The 19,967-nt window shown below is 43.0% G+C and overlaps 1 pseudogene; it reads left to right on the top strand.

Moving 5' to 3' along the window:
* LOC121559853 overlaps nucleotides 1-19,967 on the top strand; it is a 70,523-nt pseudogene that overhangs the window by 28,581 nt on the left and 21,975 nt on the right.

Here is a 19,967-nt window from a genome sequence, read left to right as displayed (position 1 = left end):
CGTTGCCTTGGCTGTGTGCTTAGGGTCATTGTCCTGTTGGAAGGTGAACCTTGGCCCCAGTCTGAGGTCAAGAGCGCTCTGGAGCAGGTTTTCATCAAGGATCTCTCTGTACTTTCCTCCGTTCATCTTTCCCTCGATCCTGACTAGTCTCCCAGTCCCAGCCGCTGAAAAACATCCCAACATTATGATGCTGCCACCACCATGCTTCACCGTATGGATGGTGCCAGGTTTCCTCCAGACGTGATGCTTGGAATTCAGGCCAAAGAGTTCAATCTTGGATTGATCACCAAATAAACTTCTTTCTCATGTTCTTAGTCTTTAGGTGCCTTTTGGCAAACTCCAAGTGGGCTGTCATGTGCCTTTTACTAAGGAGTGGCTTCTGTCTGGCCACTCTACCATAAAGGCCTGATTGGTGGAGTGCTGCGGAGATGGTTGACCTTCTGGAAGGTCCTCCCATCTCCACAGAGGAGACCTTCAATGCTGCAGAATTTTTTTGGTACCCTTCCCTAGATCTGTGCCTCGACACAATCCTGTCTCGGAGCTCTACGGACAATTCCTTCGACCTCATGACTTGGTTTTTGCTCTGACATGCACTGTCAACTGTGGGACCTTATATAGACAGGTGTGTGCCTTTCCAAATCATGTCCAATCAATTGAATTTACCACATGTGGACTCCAATAAAGTTGTAGAAACATCTCAAGGATGATCAATGGAAACAGGATGCACCTGAGCTCAATTTCGAGTCTCATAGCAAAGGGTCTGAATACTTGTAAATACGTTTTTTCTTTTTTTATACATTTGCAAACATTTCTAATAACCTGTTTTCACTTTGTCATGGGGTATTGCGTGTAGATTGATGAGGAAAATAAAAAATGTAATACATTTTTAAATAAGTCTGTAACGTAACAAAATGTGGAAACAGTCAAGGGGTCTGAATACTTTCAGAATGCACTGTATGTAATGGGGAGTTTATCAAAATCAAAGGGCAAACAATTCACACAATGAAACAATGAATGCGCAAGAATTGGCGGGAGATACAGTGGCTTGCGAAAGTATTCACCCCCCTTGGCATTTTTCCTATTTTGTTGCCTTACAACCTGGAATTAAAATTGATTTTTTTGGGGGGGTTTGTATCATTTGATTTACACAACATGCCTACCACTTTGAAGATGCAAAATATTTTTTTATGGAAACAAACAAGAAATAAGACAAAAAAACAGAACTTGAGCGTGCGTAACTATTCGCTCAATTTTATTCTCATCTGACCAGAGTACCTTCTTCCATATGTTTGGGGAGTCTCCCACATGCCTTTTGACGAACAACGAACGTGTTTGCTTATTTTTTTCTTTAAGCAATGGCTTTTGTTCTGGCCACTCTTCCGTAAAGCCCAGCTCTGTGGAGTGTATGGCTTAAAGTGGTCCAATGGACAGATACTCCAATCTCCGCTGTGGAGCTTTGCTGCTCCTTCAGGGTTATCTTTGGTGTCTTTGTTGCGTCTCTGATTAATGCCCTCCTTGCCTGGTCCGTGAGTTTTGGTGGGCGGCCCTCTCTTGGCAGGTTTGTTGTGGTGCCATATTCTTTCCATTTTTTAATAATGGATTTAATGGTGCTCCGTGGGATGTTCAAAGTTTCTGATATTTTTTTATAACCCAACCCTGATCTCCACAACTTTGTCCCTGACCTGTTTGGAGAGCTCCTTGGTCTTCCTGGTGCCGCTTGCTTGGTGGTGCCCCTTGCTTAGTGGTGTTGCAGACTCAGGGGCCTTTTCAGAACAGTTATATATACAGTGGGGGAAAAAAGTATTTAGTCAGCCACCAATTGTGCAAGTTCTCCCACTTAAAAAGATGAGAGAGGCCTGTAATTTTCATCATAGGTACACGTCAACTATGACAGACAAATTGAGAAAAAAAAATCCAGAAAATCACATTGTAGGATTTTTAATGAATTTATTTGCAAATTATGGTGGAAAATAAGTATTTGGTCACCTACAAACAAGCAAGATTTCTGGCTCTCACAGACCTGTAACTTCTTCTTTAAGAGGCTCCTCTGTCCTCCACTCGTTACCTGTATTAATGGCACCTGTTTGAACTTGTTATCAGTATAAAAGACACCTGTCCACAACCTCAAACAGTCACACTCCAAACTCCACTATGGCCAAGACCAAAGAGCTGTCAAAGGACACCAGAAACAAAATTGTAGACCTGCACCAGGCTGGGAAGACTGAATCTGCAATAGGTAAGCAGCTTGGTTTGAAGAAATCAGCTGTGGGAGCAATTATTAGGAAATGGAAGACATACAAGACCACTGATAATCTCCCTCGATCTGGGGCTCCACGCAAGATCTCACCCCGTGGGGTCAAAATGATCACAAGAACGGTGAGCAAAAATCCCAGAACCACACGGGGGGACCTAGTGAATGACCTGCAGAGAGCTGGGACCAAAGTAACAAAGCCTACCATCAGTAACAAACTACGCCGCCAGGGACTCAAATCCTGCAGTACCAGACGTGTCCCCCTGCTTAAGCCAGTACATGTCCAGGCCCGTCTGAAGTTTGCTAGAGTGCATTTGGATGATCCAGAAGAGGATTGGGAGAATGTCATATGGTCAGATGAAACCAAAATAGAACTTTTTGGTAAAAACTCAACTCGTCGTGTTTGGAGGACAAAGAATGCTGAGTTGCATCCAAAGAACACCATACCTACTGTGAAGCATGGGGGTGGAAACATCATGCTTTGGGGCTGTTTTTCTGCAAAGGGACCAGGACGACTGATCCGTGTAAAGGAAAGAATGAATTGGGCCATGTATCGTGAGATTTTGAGTGAAAACCTCCTTCCATCAGCAAGGGCATTGAAGATGAAACGTGGCTGGGTCTTTCAGCATGACAATGATCCCAAACACACCGCCCGGGCAACGAAGGAGTGGCTTCGTAAGAAGCATTTCAAGGTCCTGGAGTGGCCTAGCCAGTCTCCAGATCTCAACCCCATAGAAAATCTTTGGAGGGAGTTGAAAGTCTGTGTTGCCCAGCGACAGCCCCAAAACATCACTGCTCTAGAGGAGATCTGCATGGAGGAATGGGCCAAAATACCAGCAACAGTCTGTGAAAACCTTGTGAAGACTTACAGAAAACGTTTGACCTGTGTCATTGCCAACAAAGGGTATATAACAAAGTATTGAGAAACTTTTGTTATTGACCAAATACTTATTTTCCACCATAAATTGCAAATAAATTCATTAAAAATCCTACAATGTGATTTTCTGGATTTTTTTTCCTCATTTTGTCTGTCATAGTTGACGTGTACCTATGATGAAAATTACAGGCCTCTCTCATCTTTTTAAGTGGGAGAACTTGCATAATTGGTGGCTGACTAAATACTTTTTTTCCCCACTGTATACTGAGATCATGTGACCGATCATGTGACTATTAGATTGCACACAGGTGGACTTTATTTAACTAATTATGTGACTTCTGAAGGTAATTGGTTGCACCAGATCTTACAGTGAGGGAAAAAAGTATTTGATCCCCTGCTGATGTTGTACGTTTGCCAACTGACAAAGACATGATCAGTCTATAATTTTAATGGTAGGTTTATTTGAACAGTGAGAGACAGAATAACAACAACAAAATCCAGAAAAATGCATGTCAAAAATGTTATAAATTGATTTTCATTTTAATGAGGGAAATAAGTATTTGACCCCCTCTCAATCAGAAAGATTTCTGGCTCCCAGGTGTCTTTTATACAGGTAATGAGCTGAGATTAGGAGCACACTCTTCAAGGGAGTGCTCCTAATCTCAGCTTGTTACCTGTATAAAAGACACCTGTCCACAGAAGCAATCAATCAATCAGATTCCAAACTCTCCACCATGGCCAAGACCAAAGAGCTCTCCAAGGATGTCAGGGACAAGATTGTTGACCTACACAAGGCTGGAATGGGCTACAAGACCATCGCCAAGCAGCTTGGTGAGAAGGTGACAACATTTGGTGCGATTATTCGCAAATGGAAGAAACACAAAAGACCTGTCAATCTCCCTCGGCCTGGGGCTCCATGCAAGATCTCACCTCGTGGAGTTGCAATGATCATGAGAACGGTGAGGAATCAGCCCAGAACTACACGGGAGGATCTTGTCAATGATCTCAAGGCAGCTGGGACCATAGTCACCAAGAAAACAATTGGTAACACACTACGCCGTGAAGGACTGAAATCTTGCAGCGCCCGCAAGGTCCCCCTTCTCAAGAAAGCACATATACAGGGCTGTCTGAAGTTTGCCAATGAACATCTGAATGATTCAGAGGAGAACTGGGTGAAAGTGTTGTGGTCAGATGAGACCAAAATTGAGCTCTTTGGCTTCAACTCAACTCGCCGTGTTTGGAGGAGGAGGAATGCTGCCTATGACCCCAAGAACACCATCCCCACCGTCAAACATGGAGGTGGAAACATTATGCTTTGGGGGTGTTTTTCTGCTAAGGGGACAGGACAACTTCACCGCATCAAAGGGACGATGGACGGGGCCATGTACCATCAAATCTTGGGTGAGAACCTCCTTCCCTCAGCCAGGGCATTGAAAATGGGTCGTAGATGTGTATTCCAGCATGACAATGACCCAAAACACACGGCCAAGGCAACAAAGGAGTGGCTCAAGAAGAAGCATATTAAATAAACCTACCATTAAAATTATAGACTGATCATTTCTTTGTCAGTGGGCAAACGTATAAAATCAGCAGGGGATCAATTTTTTTTTCCTCACTGTATTTAGGGGCTTCATTGCAAAGGGGGTGAATACATATGCATGCACCACTTTTCCGTTATTTATTTATTCTTGAAAAAAAATTTTTGTTTTCATTTCACTTCACCTATTTTGTGTATGTCCATTACATGAAATCCAAATAAAAATCAATTTAAATTACAGGTTGTAATGCAACAAAATAGGAATAACACCAAAGGGGATGAATACTTTTGCAAGGCACTTTAGCTGAGTCATTCTGGAGAGAGACTCGCCTATATCTTCACCACACACCCCTCCCCTTGTTCTTGTCTCAGCATTTTAAATTATACTCAAGACACATTATCTTCACACATATTTTAGATGCTTTTCACTGACAGTTGCAACTCAATAATCAGCTAGGCCTATTGCCACGCGCGCTGGCCAAATTGCAGGCTTTCCAAATAGGCATAGGCCTATGAGCTTGTAATTTGAAACAATCCACAGCTAGTTTTCTTTAAAGAAGCCAATGATCCTCGATTTCTCTGTGGCTAAGTCATGCTTTCTGGTGAAGTATTTTGAATAGACAGATGTATTTCCATTTACTTCCCTTTTGGACCAACCGCTATGCTATTTCTATCCTATTCTATTGGTTTTCATATCAAAGGCACAATCCTAGTCATATTAGGAACCCGTCCTAGTTGTTGCATATTTAGATGACCCCTCTTTCCAAGTTTCTAACAGAGATTTTCATCTCTGTCACATATGGGACCACTATCAGATGCGCTGTTTAGAATGGTGTTTTCCTGCGAATTGCATTTTGGCAAATGTTTGAAAATTACATTTTATTGGCTGCTTCATTACATGAGTTGGATGTTCTGTTAAGATGCATTACCATAATCTCAATGTGATTTCTGTCATTCTGAGCACCGGAATAGATACCCTGACACACACACACACACACACATACAGCCACACACAACAACACACACCACACATACTTGAGGCATAAGTATGATAGACAGACACCATGGCCTTCAGCCAGGGTATAAAACAGCGAGATCAATACCAGCAGCACATACAGACTGCTGGTTTTGTACTATAAGTGCCTGGCAATGGGTAGTACTCAATAGCTCAGTGTGTGTGCTTAGCTGCAGCTTTGTAAGGCCTATCAGACCTTTTAGAAGCTGGACAGCAGCACATTTACTCAGACGATCAATGGAGAACATGCATTAGGGCTGTCCTTTGAAAAGCCTGTGCAGATCTTAAGGACCCTTCATTCTCTGCGCTGCTCTCTGCCTGTCTGCAGCAGAATATAGCAGGAAATGCTAAATCGATATTTGTGATATCTCCCTGGCAGAACGAGCTGAACAAGGCTAACCTCTCCCAAATACCACACCTGACCACGAGAATATTAATGCAATAAACCAGCCAACCGCTCTAACAAACCAACAAGCAAGCGATACACATTCTCTGACCAACCAACAAACACACAACACCCACTCTCTGTGTTCTGCACTCACATACAAGAGAACATGATGGATAAAAGGCATACTGGTTACAAGGCTGAAATGAGACGCCTCCTCTACATTCTCCTCAGATCAGCTACTAAATGACTGGATTAATTTCCGCTAGTCCAATAGGGCTGGGAATTGCCAGGGACCTCACGATACGATATTATCATGATACTTAGGTGCCAATACAATATGTATTGCGATTCTCACGATTCTATATGTATTGCGATTAGATTCTGTGATTTTATTGCGATTCAATGTTCCAAACATATTGCTCTCCATATGTCTGCCACAGAGGGACAAGAGAGAGCCATATGAAAACTAGTTTTGATCAGTCATGGAAATAAAAGTGCTGAAAACAAATTGATGGCGAACAGCCAACTAGCACAAAAATAATATTGCGATGTTGTCAATACAAACAAAAAAACAGACATTGAATACCCCTTTGAGTATGGTGAAGTTATTAATTGCACTTTGGACGATGTATCAATACACCTAGTCATTACAAAGATACAGGCGTCCTTCCTAACTCAGTTGGCAGAGAGGAAGGAAACCGCTCGGGGATTTCACCAGGAGGCCAATGGTGACTTTAAAACAGTTTAATGGCTGTGATAGGAGAAAACTGCGGATGGATCAACAACATTGTAGTTACTCCACAATACTAACCTAAATGACAGAGTGAAAAGAAGGAAGCCTGTACAGAATAAAAAATATTCCAAAACATGCATCCTGTTTGCAATAAGCCACTAAAGTAAAACTGCAAAAAATGTGGCAAAGAAATTAACTTTATGTCCTGAATGCAAAGCGTTCTGTTTGGGGCAAATCCAACACAACACATCACTGAGTACCACTCTTCATGTTTTCAATCGTGGTGGTGGTGGCTGCGTCATGTTATGGGTTTGGTTGTCATTGGCAAGGACTAGTGAAACGGAATGGTGCTAAGCACAGGCAAAATCCTAGAGGAAAACCTGGTTCAGTCTGCTTTCCAACAGACACTGGGAGATTAATTCACCTTTCGGCAAGAAAATAACCTAAAACACAATGCAAAATATACACTGGAGTTGCTTACCAAGACAACACTGAATGTTCCTGAGTGGCCTATTTACAGTTTTGACTTACAGTGCATTCGGAAAGTATTCAGACCCCTTGACTTTTCCACATTTTGTTACATTACAGCCTTATTCTAAAATCGATTAAATAGAAAAATGTCCTCATCAATCTGCATACAATACCCCATAATGACAAAGTGAAAACAGATTTTTAGATACTTTTGCACATATTTAACAAATAAAAAGCAGATACCTTATTTACATAATTATTCAGACCCTTTGCTATGCGACTCAAAATTGAACTCAGGTATATCCTGTTTCCTTTGATCATCCTTGATGTTTCTACAACTTGATTGGAGTCCACCTGTGGTAAATTCAATTGATTGGACGTGATTTGGAAAGGCACACACCTGTCTATATAAGGTCCCACAGTTGACAGTGCATGTCAGAGCAAAAACCAAGCCATGAGGTCGAAGGAATTGAGGTCGAAGGAAAGGTCGAAGCTCCGAGACAGGATTGTGTCGAGGCACAGATCTGAGGAAGGGTACCAAAAAATGTCTGCAGCATTGGAGGTCCCCAAGAACACAGTGGCCTCCATCATTCTTAAATGGAAGAAGTTTGGAACCAACAGGACTCATCCTAGAGCTGGCCGCCCGGCCAAACTGAGCAATCGGGGGAGAAGGGCCTTGGTCAGGGAGGTGACCAAGAACCCGATGGTCACTGACAGAGCTCCAGAGTTCCTCTGTGGAGATGGCAGACCCTTCCAGAAGGACAGCCATCTCTGCAGCACTCTACCAATCAGGCCTTTATGGTAGAGTGGCCAGACGGAAGCCACTCCTCAGTAAAAGGCACATGACCGCCCACTTGGAGTTTGCCAAAAGACACCTAAAGGACTCTCAGACCATGAGAAACAAGATTCTCTGGTCTGATGAAACCAAGATTGAACTCTTTGGCCTGAATGCCAAGTGTCACGGCTGGAGGAAACCTGGCACCATCCCTACGGTGAAGCATGATTGTGGCAGTGATTTGTGATATTTCCTGTTTTTGCTTTGTCATTATGGGGTATTGTGTGTAGATTGATGAACAATTTAATCAATTTTAGAATAAGCCTGTAACATAACAAAATATTGGAAAAGTTGAGGGGTCTGAATACTTTCCGAATGCACTGTAAATCGGCTTAAATCTATGGCAAGACTTAAAAATGGCTGTCAACCAACTTGATAGAGCTTGAAGAATAAAAAAAAAAAGATGAATGGTCAAATATTGTGCAATCCAGATGTGCAAAGCTCTTAGAGACTTACCCAGAAAGACTTACGGCTGTAATCGCTGCAAAAGGTGATTCTAACATGTATTGACTCAGGGGTGTGAATAGTTATGTAAATGAATTATTTCTGTATTTAATTTTTGAATACATTTGCAAACATTCAAAAAACACATTTTTCACTGTCATTATGGGGTATTGTGTGTAGATGGGTGAGAACACAGGCTGTAACGCAACAACATGTGGAATAAGTCAAGGGGTATAAATACTTTCTGAAGGCACAGTATGTATTAATCACATAATTCACATGTCCTCTGTCATGTGAATAGAACAAATGAACCTGAACTTGAAACACGATGGTGTAAATTCAAATTCCAGGAATGTAAACGGCTAATCATTATCAATGAGTATTTTGCAGCCCACCCTGAAGTGGCTGAATTGAAATGGAATTGACCCAACCTTAGCAGACACTCGGTGTTCTCTTTGCTCTGTGAGGAGTGGAGTAGGTCTCTATAGCTGTTGTTGACTGACAGCATCACATGTAGTGGAAGTGTTGAGGCTTCATCAGCAACACAACTAAGGGTGTCAGACACCTGCATGAGATTAAAGACACTGCCCTCCCTGACTGACACATGAAAATAAATGCTGTCTCTCCCTCTCTTCACTCTATCTCTCCCTCGCCATCTATTTCTCTATTTTTTCCTATCGCTACCTGTCATCTTTCATTCTCTGACTTTGAGGTTTTCCTCTCTCCCACCTGCTGTTGCTGTGTGTGACTGTGTGAGTGATTGTGCGAGCATTCGTGCATATACAGTGCATTCGGAAAGTATTCAGACCCCTTGACTTATTCCACATTTTGCTACGTTACAGTCTTATTCTAAAATGGATTAAATTGTTTGTTTCCCTCATCAATCTATGCACAATACCCCATAATGACAAAGCAAAACCTGACCATCGTGTTCTTGGTCACCTCCCTGACCAAGGCCCTTCTCCCCCGATTGCTCAGTTTGGCCGGGCTGCCAGCTCTAGGAAGAGTCTTGGTGGTTCCAAACTTCTTCCATTTAAGAATAATGGAGGCCACTGTGTTTTTGGGGACCTTAAATGCTGCAGAAATGTTTTGGTACCCTTCCCCAGATCTGTGCCTCGACACAATCCTGTCTCGGAGCTCTACAGACAATTCCTTCGACCTCATGGCTTGGTTTTTGCTTTGACATGCACTGCCAACTGTGGGACCTTATATAGACAGGTGTGTGCCTTTCCAAATCATGTCCAATCAATTGAATTTACCACAGGTGGACTCCAATCAATTTGTAGAAACATCTCAAGGATGATCAATGGAAACTGGATTCACCTGAGCTCAATTTTGAGTCTCATATCAAAGTGTCTGAATACTTATGTAAATAAGGTATTTCTGTTTTTAATTTGTTATGAATTTGCAATCATTTCTAAAAACCTGTTTTCACTTTGTCATTATGGGGTATTGTATGTAGATTGATGAGGATTTTTTATTTATTTAATCCATTTTAGAATAAGGCTGTAACAATGTGGATAAGTCAAGGGGTCTGAATACTTTCAGAAGGCACTGTATGTGCGGCATGTTCTGATGTCTGAGTGAGTGTATGAGTGAGAAAAGAAGTGAGAGGGATTAAGTGATTGAATGAGTGTATTACTTTGGGAGTGAGTAATATAGATGGAAAGTGTGTTAAGGATTAGGAAATGAAAGATGGAGGGAGAAACGGAGTGAGTTGGGGCTGTCTCATTGGCAGTGGCTTTAATTGCAGTGACTAAGTGCTCTCAGACAGCCGTGCTAATATGATAAAAAAATGGATCGATCCCATTTTGCTGTGCCCTTTGTTTTTGGGAGCACCTGTAAACAAGCAGCAGCTGTATGCCTATGTCTCTTTCTGTCTGCCTGCTCTGCTTTGCCTGGAGACGTGGGGACTTTACTTCACTCAGTGTTCCCTTAGTCGCTTCTCACCGCCACAATGGCTGTGAGAAGTGTGTCCCCATAACATCTACTCAGACCAGCCGCCAGGTACACTCTCTCCCTCCGTCTGCCTGTCTGCGTCCCTGCCTGCCGGCCATCTGTCATTCTGTCTGTCTGCCTGCCTGCCTGCCTGCTGTCTGTCTCCCTACCTGCCTGCCTGCTGTCTGTCTGTCGCCCTGCCTGCCGTCTGTCTGGCTCCCTGCCTGCTATATGTCTGTCTCTCTGCCTGCCTGTCTGCCTGCTGTCTGTCTACCTGCTGTCTCCGTGCCTGCCTGCTGTTTGCCTGTCTGTCAGCCTGCCTACATGCTGTGGGCCTGCCTACCTACCAGCCCTACTGTCTGTCTGTCTGCCATCTGTCTGCCTGCCTAGCTGGGGAAGTGGAGTCTTTCCTCTGTGTCTGTCCCCAGTCCCACAACGCTCCCCATTCCAAGCGCCTGGTATTTTTAACTTCCCTCTGTCTCCCACCTAGGCCTGTTTCTTACTATCCATCTCGCTCCCTCTCCATCCTTCATTCCTGATACTGCTACCCATTCATCACTCCTGGTGCCTGCTAATTGACAATTCCATTTCCCCTCCTTCTCTTTTCTTAATATACAGTGGGGGAAAAAGTATTTAGTCAGCCACCAATTGTGCAAGTTCTCCCACTTAAAAAGATGAGAGAGGCCTGTAATTTTCATCATAGGTACACGTCAACTATGACAGACAAATTGAGAATTATTTTTCCAGAAAATCACATTGTAGGATTTTTAATGAATTTATTTGCAAATTATGGTGGAAAATAAGTATTTGGTCACCTACAAACAAGCAAGATTTCTGGCTCTCACAGACCTGTAACTTCTTCTTTAAGAGGCTCCTCTGTCCTCCACTCGTTACCTGTATTAATGGCACCTGTTTGAACTTGTTATCAGTATAAAAGACACATGTCCACAACCTCAAACAGTCACACTCCAAACTCCACTATGGCCAAGACCAAAGAGCTGTCAAAGGACACCAGAAACAAAATTGTAGACCTGCACCAGGCTGGGAAGACTGAATCTGCAATAGGTAAGCAGCTTGGTTTGAAGAAATCAACTGTGGGAGCAATTATTAGGAAATGGAAGATATACAAGACCACTGATAATCTCCCTCGATCTGGGGCTCCACGCAAGATCTCACCCCGTGGGGTCAAAATGATCACAAGAACGGTGAGCAAAAATCCCAGAACCACACGGGGGGACCTAGTGAATGACCTGCAGAGAGCTGGGACCAAAGTAACAAAGCCTACCATCAGTAACACACTACGCCGCCAGGGACTCAAATCCTGCAGTGCCAGACGTGTCCCCCTGCTTAAGCCAGTACATGTCCAGGCCCGTCTGAAGTTTGCTAGAGTGCATTTGGATGATCCAGAAGAGGATTGGGAGAATGTCATATGGTCAGATGAAACCAAAATAGAACTTTTTTGGTAAAAACTCAACTCGTCGTGTTTGGAGGACAAAGAATGCTGAGTTGCATCCAAAGAACACCATACCTACTGTGAAGCATGGGGGTGGAAACATCATGCTTTGGGGCTGTTTTTCTGCAAAGGGACCAGGACGACTGATCCGTGTAAAGGAAACAATGAATGGGGCCATGTATCGTGAGATTTTGAGTGAAAACCTCCTTCCATCAGCAAGGGCATTGAAGATGAAACGTGGCTGGGTCTTTCAGCATGACAATGATCCCAAACACACCACCCGGGCAACGAAGGAGTGGCTTCATAAGAAGCATTTCAAGGTCCTGGAGTGGCCTAGCCAGTCTCCAGATCTCAACCCCATAGAAAATCTTTGGAGGGAGTTGAAAGTCTGTGATGCCCAGCGACAGCCCCAAAACATCACTGCTCTAGAGGAGATCTGCATGGAGGAATGGGCCAAAATACCAGCAACAGTGTGTGAAAACCTTGTGAAGACTTACAGAAAATGTTTGACCTGTGTCATTGCCAACAAAGGGTATATAACAAAGTATTGAGAAACTTTTGTTATTGACCAAATACTTATTTTCCACCATAATTTGCAATAAATTCATAAAAATCCTACAATGTGATTTTCTGGATTTTTTTTTCCTCATTTTGTCTGTCATAGTTGACGTGTACCTAAGATGAAAATTACAGGCCTCTCTCATCTTTTTAAGTGGGAGAACTTGCACAATTGGTGGCTGACTAAATACTTTTTTCCCCCACTGTATACAACAAAGTATTGAGAAACTTTTGTTATTGACCAAATACTTATTTTCCACCATAATTTGCAAATAAATTAATTTAAAATCCTACAATGTGATTTTGTGGATTTTATTTCTTCTCATTTTGTCTGTCATAGTTGACGTGTACCTATGATGAAAATTACAGGCCTCTCACATCTTTTTAAGTGGGAGAACTTGCACAATTGGTGGCTGATTAAATACTTTTTTCCCCCCACTGTATACAGTACATTACCTCTGCCTATCCCACCCAAAATTGAATGGCAAAATCCAGTCTATTTCTATAGTTAACAGGACTGGGAATTGCCAGGGACCTCACCTTATCATGATACTTAGGTGCAGATACAGAGAGGGAAAAAAGTATTTGATCCCCTGCTGATTTTGTACGTTTGCCCACTGACAAAGAAATGATCAGTCTATAATTTTAATGGTAGGTTTATTTGAACAGTGAGATACAGAATAACAACAAAAAAATCCAGATAAACGCATGTAAAAAAATTTATGAATTGATTTGCATATTAATGAGGGAAATAAGTATTTGACCCCCTCTCAATCAGAAAGATTTCTGTCTCCCAGGTGTCTTTTATACAGGGAACGAGCTGAGATTAGGAGCACACTCTTAAAGGGAATGCTCCTAATCTCAGCTTGTTACCAGTATAAAAGACACCTGTCCACAGAAGCAATCAATCAATCAGATTCCAAACTCTCCACCATGGCCAAGACCAAAGAGCTCTCCAAGGATGTCAGGGACAAGATTGTAGACCTACACAAGACTGGAATGGGCTACAAGACCATCGCCAAGCAGCTTGGTGAGAAGGTGACAACAGTTGGTGCGATTATTCGCAAATGGAAGAAACACAAAATAACTGTCAATCTCCCTCGGCCTGGGGCTCCATGCAAGATCTCCCCTTAGCAGAAAAACACCCCCAAAGCATAATGTTTCCACCTCCATGTTTGACGGTGGGGATGGTGTTCTTGGGGTCATAGGTAGCATTCCTCCTCCTCCAAACACGGTGAGTTGAGTTGATGCCAAAGAGCTCGATTTTGGTCTCATCTGACCACAACACTTTCACCCAGTACTCCTCTGAATCATTCAGATGTTCATTAGCAAACTTCAGACGGGCCTGTATATGTGCTTTCTTGAGCAGGGGGACCTTGCGGGCGCTGCAGGATTTCAGTCCTTCACGGTGTAGTGTGTTACCAATTGTTTTCTTGGTGACTATGGTCCCAGCTGCCTTGAGATCATTGACAAGATCCTCCTGTGTAGTTCTGGGCTGATTCCTCACCGTTCTCATGATCATTGCAACTCCACGAGGTGAGATCTTGCATGGAGCCCCAGGCCGAGGGAGATTGACAGTTATTTTGCTGCTTGGCGATGGTCTTGTAGCCCATTCCAGCCTTGTGTAGGTCTACATTCTTGTCCCTGACATCCTTGGAGAGCTCTTTGGTCTTGGCCATGGTGGAGAGTTTGGAATCTGATTGATTGATTGCTTCTGTGGACAGGTGTCTTTTATACAGGTAACAAGCTGAGATTAGGAGCACTCCCTTTAAGAGTGTGCTCCTAATCTCAGCTCGTTCCCTGTATAAAAGACACCTGGGAGCCAGAAATCTTTCTGATTGAGAGGGGGTCAAATACTTATTTCCCTCATTAAAATGCAAATCAATTTATAACATTTTTGACATGCGTTTTTCTGGATTTTGTTGTTGTTATTCTGTCTCTCACTGTTCAAATAAACCTACCATTAAAATTATAGGCTGATCATTTCTTTGTCAGTGGGCAAACGTACAAAATCAGCAGGGGATCAAATACTTTTTTCCCTCACTTTATAATATGTATTGTTATTCTCATGATTCTCACAATTCTATGTGTTGCAATTCGATTTTATTTTCCAAACATATTGCTCACTATATACTGAGTATACAAAACATTAAGAACACCTGCTCTTTCCATGACAGACTGACCAGCTGAATCCAGGTGAAAACTATGATCCATTATTAATGTAACTTGTTAAATCCACTTCAACCAGTGTAGATGAAGGGGCGGAGACAGGTTAAAGAAGGATTTTTAAGCCTCGAGACAATTGAGACATTGAGTGAGTATGTGTGCCGTTCAGAGGTTGAATGGGCAAGACAAAAAAATGTAAGTGCTTTTGAACGGGGTATGGTAGTAGGTGCCAGGCGCACCGGTTTGTGCCAAGAACTGCAACACTGCTGGGGTTTTCCACGCTCAACAGTTTCCCGTGTGCATCAAGAATGGTCCACCACCCAAAGGACATCCAGCCAACTTGACACAACTGTGGGAAGCATTGGTGTCATCATGGGCCAGCATCCCTGTGGAATGCTTTCTACACCTTGTAGAGTCAATGCCCCGATGAATTGAGGCTGTTCTGAGGGCAAAATGGGGTGCAACTTAATATTAGGAAGGTGTTCCTAATGTTTGGTATACTCAATTAGCACAACCTACCAATTGTTTTATTTCAAAAAATCTGCGAATCGGTACTTGGTGTCAAAGTGTTGATATAATATCGTCCAAAATAATGTAACTGTATCGATGTTTTACGCCATTAGCAATAGCTAGCGCTTCTCTCCTCTTCGTTTCTGCTTCTATTAAACTATCTACTTGGGACATGAGCTACATTACAACTGTTTCAAAATGTACATGACTGGCACATTTACTTAATCACAGCATAAATGTCCTTTGCTCAAGATGTGTAAATTGCATGTAACACAAGAGGAACTGTAATTACCATGATCAAAACCAAAGATAATGCTTCTCTCTTTATCCGTGCCCTTTTACCCCATCTCCCTCAGCCCTCTCTCTCGCCGCTCCCTCCATCCCGCTCCCCCCTGTCCCTAAGTGTCTGGCTCTCCTAAGCCCAGGCGGGCGTGTCGTAAATGGCCTGTGAAATTAATAATATTTATAGTAATTGCATGTGTCCCTCTCCTTCCCTAAATAATTGAGGTATTTGCACCAGTGCCCAACATCGTGTGTGTGTTTGCCGGCTGAATCACATGGAAAGGGATTCAGCTCTATTGTGAAAGTGGGTGTGTGCTGATGTGTGACTGTTAATTAATGCTAGGCATATGACGAGTACTCCATGTCCATGGGATAAAACTGTATGGACACAAAAGTATGTGGACACCCCTTCAAATTAGTGGATTTGGATATTTCAGCCACACCCTTTTGCTGACAGGTGTATCAAATCGAGCACACAGCAATGTAATTTCCATAGACAAACATTGGCAGTAGAATGGCCTTACTGAAGAGCTCAGTGACTTTCAACGTAGCACCATCATAGGATGCCAGCTTTCCAACAAGTCAGTTCGTAAACTTTCTGCCCTGCTAGAGCTGCCCCGGTCACCTATAAGTGCTTTTATTGTGAAGTGGAAACGTCTAGGAGCAACAACAGTTCAGCTGCGAAGTGGTAGGCCACACAAGCTCACAGAACAGGACCGCTGAGTGCTGAAGCGCGTAGCGCGTAAACATTATCTGTCCTCGGTTACAACACTCACTACCGAGTTCCAAACTGCCTCTGGAAGCAACATCAGCACAACAACCGTTCGTCGGGAGCTTCATGAAATGGGTTTCCAAGCCTAAGATCACCATGCACAATGCCAAGCGTCGGCTGGAGTTGTATAAAGCTCGCAGTCATTGGACTCTGGAGCAGTGGAAACGCGTTCTGTGGAGTGATGAATCACACTTCACCATCTGGCAGTCCGACGGACGAATCTGGGTTTGGCGGATGCAAGGTGAACGCTACCTGCCCGAATGCATAGTGCCAACTGTAAAGTTTGGTGGAGGAGGAATAATGGTCTGGGGCTGTTTTTCGTGGTTCGAGCTAGGCCCCTTAGTTCCAGTGAAGGAAAATCTTAACGCTACAGCATACAATGACATTCTAGATGATTCTGTGCTTCCAACTTTGTGGCAACAGTTTGGGGAAGGTCCTTTCCTGTTTCAGCATGACAATGCCCCCGTGCACAAAGCGAGGTCCATTCAGAAATGGTTTGTCGAGATCGGTGTGGAAGAACTTGACTAGCCTACACAGAGCCCTGACTTCAACCCCATCGAATTATTTGGGATGAATTGGAACGCCGACTGCGAGCCAGGCCTAATCGGCCAACATCAGTGCCAACCTCACTAATGCTCTTGTGGCTGAATGGAAGCAAGTCCCCGCAGCAATGCTCCAACATCTAGTGGAAAGCTTTCCCAGACAAGTGGAGGCTGTTATAGCAGCAAAGGGGGTACCAACTCCATATTAATGCCCATGATTTTGGAATGAGATGTTCGACGAGCACATACTTTTGGTTATGTAGTGTATTAAATTATTAATCCTAACCCTGTTTTTGTCTCTCTGCAGTCCCTATAGACTCCACAGCAGGCATTAAGATGCTGTATGTGTTTGTGGATATCCAGATGGACAACGCACACTTTCTGGACACGGTCAAGTTCAACTTCCCCCCTGGACACACTCTGGCACTCGTCAGCACTATCCAGTTTGTGGCTGCACTGCAGGTCTGTCTGTCTGTGTGTGTGTGTGTGTGTGTGTGTACGTGCATCTTTGTGTATGGAGGACTGTTTGTGTGCGTACATTTACAGTTTAAGCCTAGCCTACATGATTACTGCATACATAGAAAAGCTCTGCGCCTGTGTGAGCCAGTCTCCTTCCTGCCTCTTGAAGTTCAGTTCAAGTGTGGGTTTGAAAACCCAGCTGCAGTTATTTTGGACTTAAAAGGAGGAGTGAACTTGTGAAATCTCAGATCATGTATCTACTGCTCATCTCAGGCCTTTACATAAGCAGTTATAGATCCACAGTAGAGCTAGCTTCCTCCTCCGTCTCCTCTCTGCTCCTCTCCTCTCCTCTGTCAGTGCATGACCAACACTAGGCCCCTGCTAATGTAACCAGTGTTATTTATACATTCTGACGTGCTGATGTGTGTGTCATGTTTTTGTTGTGTGTTGGGGCGGTTTGGGTGTGTGTGAGAGTGTGTCATATTTAGTTTTTTGTTGGGGCGGTTGGTGTGTGTGTGAGTGTGTGTCATATTTAGTTTTTTGTTGGGGCGGTTGGTGTGTGTGTGAGTGTGTGCGCCTATTGCTCACAGCTCACAGTTTGTGTAGGTCGTCCAAAATGGTGTGGGGAGTCGTCAGGTCAGCCTCCATATTCCCTGTTACCTCCAACTGAAAAGAACACTAATTATTCTCCGCCTCCGAGCATGCTGCTGCTTCTTTCTTGCCTAAATTGTTGGCACTCGCTCTCAGCGTCTCACTTTGTGTGAAAAGAGAAGAAGTAGGTGTTATTTTCTATCTATCAATCCTCGTTTGTCTCTCCCCCTTCCCCCAGGCGGTGAGTGCAGCTCTGAGGCCAGAGTATGAGGTAGTGGTTCCCCAGTGTCGTCCCCTGTCCCCTGGAGAAATCCTAGGGTGCACCTCCCCGCCTCGACCGAAACGTCAATGCCATCATGTGAGTGACTCAGCCTTTATCATTATAAACCCATCCCACTCTCAGCCTCTGTCATACCTACCTTACACAGTCACAACCTGTCAGACCTATATTACACAGTTTCTGTCATACAGTGCCTTCCTGTCCAACACCTTCCCCAGACATGGTTAAACATACCTTCCCCATCCTCGCTCCCTGACTCTGTGTCATCTATCTGCTAGTGTTGCCACAATACCAGATTTTTTACTTCGATACCAGGTTTAGTATCATGATACTCGATACCGAAACGATACTTAATACCAAAATGATACTCGATACCAAAACGATACCGCAGCAAAAAAATTTACGCTTATTAGCTAAAGTCACAGAATAACCACTGGGCTTTATTTTTTTAAACATTGAACAATATGTTGAACAAATAAAATAACAAATAGAAATATCTTCTATTCTATGGTACATTTCTTTCAAAAATAATACACCATATTAAATAACAGAAGAATCCCTTCAATGTTCATTATGCAAAACCATATCAGAGACTATATCATTTTACAATTACATCTAATCTGTTTTCAAATGTAATTTGATACATATTTGCTCAATTAATTGATTTTACACAGCATTCAACGATTCCCAGAGTGCATTTCACTTCCCAGTGTGCAATGCTCCGTCCCGGGCTGCTGGCTGGCTAGTGGCTACTGTTAGTAGCAAGCCTAGACAAATGCAAAGTAGTCTAAATATATTGCTGTCATGTTATGAGTGCATAACTTTTGGGTGTGTAATCATATTATAATGCTGACATGGATGTCATGCTGAATATATGTTAATGTCATTGTCACTCAAAAATAATTCAAATTTAGTACAATAACAACAATGTTACAATGCAAATGTCATGTGTAAAAGTTTTTTATTTTTTATGTCCTTTTGGAACTAAACCTCCCTTGCACTGCTTTGTAACACCTTTTGCTTAGTTGTTTCGGTGGTCTGGCCCTCATCTGCTCTGTAATCAAAGATGTATAATTGTAATACGTTACAGTTACTAGTTACCTGTCCAAAATTGTAGTTAGTAACGTAACTTTTGTATTACCCAAACTCAGTAATGTAATCATATTACTTTCAGTTACTTTTTGATTACTTTCCCCTTAAGAGGCATAAAGGCGTCCTCATGCTTCCCATCCGAAACAGTTCGGAACAGTTTGTGCAAATATTGTGACCATTTTGTCAAGTTTTTGTTTGTTTTGGTCTTCAGCAAGGGTATTTTCGTCTGTTCGTGCACACAGATTTTTTTCTAGAGGCAAACCGAAGTCGGTAGCTGAAGTCTATTCCCCTTCGTAGGTGATTGGTCAACAGTAGGGATTCTTCAATTAAGTGTTTGTTGTCATTCAACGAGATAATTTGTTGAATGACAATTACATTAATTCTGACTATTTTGAGGAAGTGTACACTGGCAACGGCGTCTCAATATGGACACCGTACTAGTGGACACCGTACTAGTGGACACTGTACTAGTGGACACTGTACTAGTGGACACCGTACTAGTGGACACCGTACTAGTGCCGTTTTTTTCTCGTTTTCCAAGCAAAGGTCTTCTAAGGGAGTATGCGAGCACACTAGTTCGGTTCGCATTGCCAAGTTTGGCTCGTCGCCAGCCGAACCGAAGCATGCTGACGCCTTTAGAAGAAGACAAAAATGAATATTACCAATTGAACGACGTGTTGCAGGATAAATCAATGTTAGACTTCTTCTAACCCATTGATTTCTTCTGCAGATAATAATATGATTAGGCTATATCTTTACCAAAGTCTGTCAGA

Source organism: Coregonus clupeaformis, chromosome 5, assembly GCF_020615455.1.
Source record: "Coregonus clupeaformis isolate EN_2021a chromosome 5, ASM2061545v1, whole genome shotgun sequence".
Classification (NCBI taxonomy): Eukaryota; Metazoa; Chordata; class Actinopteri; order Salmoniformes; family Salmonidae; genus Coregonus; species Coregonus clupeaformis.
The sequence above is the reverse complement of the archived record's forward strand: the minus strand, read 5'-3'. Positions and strand labels throughout refer to the sequence as shown.